The 4,256-nt window shown below is 45.8% G+C and overlaps 1 protein-coding gene across 1 annotated transcript in view; it reads left to right on the forward strand.

Moving 5' to 3' along the window:
• Nucleotides 1–210: 210 nt before the first annotated feature.
• LOC103800022 (protein AHNAK2-like) overlaps nucleotides 211–4,256 on the forward strand; it is a gene marked incomplete at its 3' end in the record, with an annotated part of 34,407 nt that continues 30,361 nt past the window's right edge. The window contains exon 1 of the mRNA XM_009072384.1: nucleotides 211–341. The remainder of the gene's footprint in view (nucleotides 342–4,256) is intronic.

Genomic DNA, 4,256 nt, shown 5'->3' on the forward strand with positions numbered 1-4,256 from the left:
ACGAGCCCAGGGTCTGTACACTGCTCCTGCCTCGGCTGAAGTCGTCCAGCTGTTGCCTGAGCAGAGACAGGGATTGGGTTTCACGGGCTGTGTAATCTGCGACAGTGCTCTCTGGCTTGGGGAGAGCCTCGCCCAGGCTCAGCCATCCCCTTTCTGCCCGTAGAGCAACGCCCCAGTCGACATAGAAGGAAAATTGTTTGCTGAATTTCTGCACAGCCCTCCTTCCAATAGCTGGGGAGAGAGGGGGAGTGAGAAAGGGAGAGAGTTTAAGACGGGCTCTGCACTGGTGTTCTGGGCTATTTCAACTTCAGGGCAACTTTAGAGAACTTCAGTTATTTTTGGTAAGTTTTTGGGTTTATTTTCCCCCCTTCCCAAACAAACCTCTCTCTTTCTTTCTTTTCAATCTCTGATGCAGCTTGCAGGAGTTTGCAGTAGATGATGGGCTTTAAAAAACGCAGAGAGATGTGGGCGTGTGTGTTTCGTGTCCTTTGATCCAGAAACTGAACTTTCTGATTGCAAAGACATAATGTTCTCAGCTGCTGTACTCGATAAGGGAAACCTGAAGATGCTGTGTGTTAAATGATACTGCTGGGGGAAAGTATGCCAAGAGCTTCAAGCAAGGTGTATCCCACCTGGTGGAAAACTTTGCCTCTTTGTGTGTGCAGACCAGGGATGGACAAGCATGTTCAGCCTGATAAGAAGGTTCTGATCCATGTTTTTTTTGTGCAGGGGGTTCATGCTTGTGCACTAAGCCTCCCCAAGCTTCCAGAGGGATGTTGGTTCTCAGTCCTATACACACCCCTCCATTCAGTAATCTCTAGTGCAGATCATGCACGTTGTTTTCCTTATATCTGTATACTTATCCCATGGGATGATCTCAGAGATAGTGAAACTCTCTTGTAGTACACAGAGCCAGTCCCAGTTGGTGCAACAAGTTGCAGAGTGCAAATAGCAAGTTCCTTAGGGTGAAGTTGGTTTCTGATGAATATGGGTGTTCCGTGATTTATTTTTCCCCTAGATATGTTTGGATTTTTTTAGTATCTGTGATTCTACCAGAGGAATTTTATTTGTGTGGATATCATATCTCAGTGGATATGATTTGCAATATATACATCTCATAATATACTGACTTGGCAGTAGGATCTCTGGATACTTGTGGAATTTGAGACTAAGATTTTGCTTGAAGCTTTTGAAAAGCAGATCATTAATGTTGTCAGTAGAGTTGAGATCCTCTAAGTGTTCCCTGTGAGGCTGCTGAGACTAATTAACACAGTGCAGAGAAATACGCAGGGCAGAATGAATCTGCTCACCTGCCTGAGTTCTGTGCCCCATCCATGTACCCTCATAAGTTCCTGAACGTATGAACAAAGATAGTCAGAAGTAGAATTTCTTTCTGTAGCCACCTGTAGGAAAAGGAAAAGTGCATTTTCTGAAAACTTTGACAGGAAAGAGAGAAAAACATTACTCACGTGAGGGAAATAACCAAAAGTCACTGCTACAACAAGAACAACCATTATTATTTAGGCTGGTGAAGGGACTGGAGCACAAGTGCCATGAGGAGAGGCTGAGGGAGCTGGGGGTGTTCAGCCTGGAGAAGAGGAGGCTCAGGGGAGACCTTCTCCCCCTCTGCAACTCCCTGACAGGAGGTTGGAGTCAGGTGGGGGTTGGTCTCTTCTCCCAGGCAACCAGCAGCAGGACAAGAGGGCACAGACTCAAGCTCTGCCTGGGCCGGGTTAGGTTGGATATCAGGAAGAGATTTTTTAGGGAGAGAGTGATCAGACATTGGAATGTGCTGCCCAGGGAGGTGGTGGATTCACCATCCCTGGAAGTTTTCAAGCTGAGACTGGATGTGGCACTTAGTGCCATGGTCTAGTGACCACGGTAGGGTTGGACTTGATGATCTTGGGGGTCTTTTCCAACTTAGTTGATTCTATGATTCTTTATCAAGAAACACAGAGCATTTAAAGACAACTTGGAAGAGACACAGTACTTAGCTCATGATCACCTGTTGCAGGCACAAGGGAAAGTGTCTGAGTATTGCCTTGCTAGATCTCTTCCTATAAACCTTAAGAAATTTTGCAGATCCAAGCAAATGTGAAGTCAAGCAGCTTACACCAGCCCATTTACTTCCAAAATCACTCCTAATATAGGTCAAAACTCCAGCACAGAATGGTTGCAGCTGTTTAACAGTGCAGGAAAAACCTATAAGGTCTGAGAATTTATAGGGTTTTATTAGCTCTGTTCAAAAATGATAAGTGTGACTGGAACTTTTAATTGCAGTGAGTCTATAACAATGGAGTTAACAGCAAACTGAAAGCCATAAATCCTTGCCAGGCACTCTGCAGTGCTGACATGTTCTATGAAGGCTGTAGCTTTTCTGTGGAAGCATTGGAGGTTTGTTAGCTAAAACTGCATTTTACTATCTTTGGTGTGGCACTCTCGTAAAGTAAACTCTCCTATTAGATTATGAGGCTTGTATAAATCTCTGCCTGAAGTCAGTTTGACTCGAGTCAGTGCTCATAAGCAATCCATCGAGGGTGGCTGCCTTCCAACCTCCTCTCCAGAGGGTGGGAATGTCTCTTCAGTTGCACAGGGCAGCGGTGAGTCCTGGCAGAGATCTGCCAGGGGTTTGGAGATGGCACGCATTCCCTGCTTTTAATTGTCTTGGATGCTCTGTCTGTATTCAGAGAGCTATGAGGTCAACGTGCCTCTAGTCGCTTTTGGCTGTACTCGAAGCTCATCACCGAAACAAAATCCAAGAGTCTGTAACACATGGTAATGGGAAGAGCTGCGAGCCCAGTTAACCTCCTGGTGACTTCAGAGGGCTCAGTGCTCTGTGCTTGGAGGCAACTCTTCTCTGGGGAGACACTGCACGACCTTCAGAGGTGCTTAGCATTGTCTCTGTGAGGGCACGGAGCACCAGGGGCCTGCTGAAGTCTCATGTCTTGCAGGAAACCACAGGAATTTCTATTCCCTTGGTCTGAATATACACAGAGCTTTGGGTTGGGTTTTTTCCCCTCTAGTTTTCTATCAGGGCAAAGAAATCATAGAATTGTAAAATTTTAGAGGTTGGAATGGACCTTAGAGGTCATCTAGTCCCAACTCCAAATCAGTTCATCCTGTGCAAGAGTGAAACACTGAGGGATTTAAGTAGGATTTTTTCCATGGTTCCTTACATCCAGAGAGCTAAATAATCAGATTGTAAGGCAGTGTATTTGAAAGGTGTGAAAGTGACTCTCTTATATTCTGAGTAAATATCTGAGTAACTAGATTCAATCCCGTTTTTCCATCTAGCTATTTTGGCATTCCATATTGTCGCTCTCATCAGGGACAGCAAAATATGCACTGGAAGAAAAAATAAATCAGGGTTTTCACCTCTGGCAAAACATCTCACTGTGTTTCTGGGCTATGCTTCAGGTTCAATCCAAACCAGTAAGGTTGTGAAAGGGCCTCACAGTTAGCCCCGTGCAGAGTGAGGGGAGGACCTGACACAGACAGACCCACCAAGGGCAAGATTTGCTTTCAGGCAGTTGCCACATCCCTGAGCCTAAACTTGCACTAAAAACCTATTTCCCTGACATCAGCTAACAGCTACTGCCCTTTCGGCTTCCCTTAGCTGTAACTTCCAGGCTTTTCCTTCCACAGCCAAGTGGTGGAGCAGCTCGGAGCGATGTAGGAGATTCAGCTCCTGATGGAACTAAGGTCAAACCCTCCTGAGACTAGTTTGCTGTCTCTCCACATGCAGCAGAAATAAAGGCAACAGATAAGGTCCTTTGGTTGACCCACAGCTCTGCCTAGCCCTGGTGTTGGAGGATTTCAGCTGCAGCAAGGGAAATTTGCTTGATCCATGTGTTTGCTCATCTCACTCGATTTTAGAGTCAAGGCTGGAATTCATTATGTTATCCTGGAAAACAAAACTTGAGGCTGGGAGAGGAGAGAGGACCTTTCACATGACTAAATACTTCCTACCAACATCCTTACTGCCTGAAAGAGGATGTAGGTAGCCAAATATCTCCAAGTAACCATTGACTCACTGCAAAGAATCAATCCGCAGTTTTCTACCAAAAACCATCCAAATCAGGCCAAATGTGTAGCTCAGAGTGGCGGGGGCAAGGCAAAATACGTTATTGTGGCATGTAAGTAAGAAATAAATGCAGATAACTGAGAGGGGACCCATCAGTTAGGGATGGCAACTGTGCAGGGAGTGAGTCCCAGGCCACGGTAACAGCCCAAATCCCTGCAAAATTCCACGGAGC

Source organism: Acanthisitta chloris, unplaced genomic scaffold (assembly GCF_000695815.1).
Source record: "Acanthisitta chloris isolate BGI_N310 unplaced genomic scaffold, ASM69581v1 scaffold11120, whole genome shotgun sequence".
Classification (NCBI taxonomy): Eukaryota; Metazoa; Chordata; class Aves; order Passeriformes; family Acanthisittidae; genus Acanthisitta; species Acanthisitta chloris.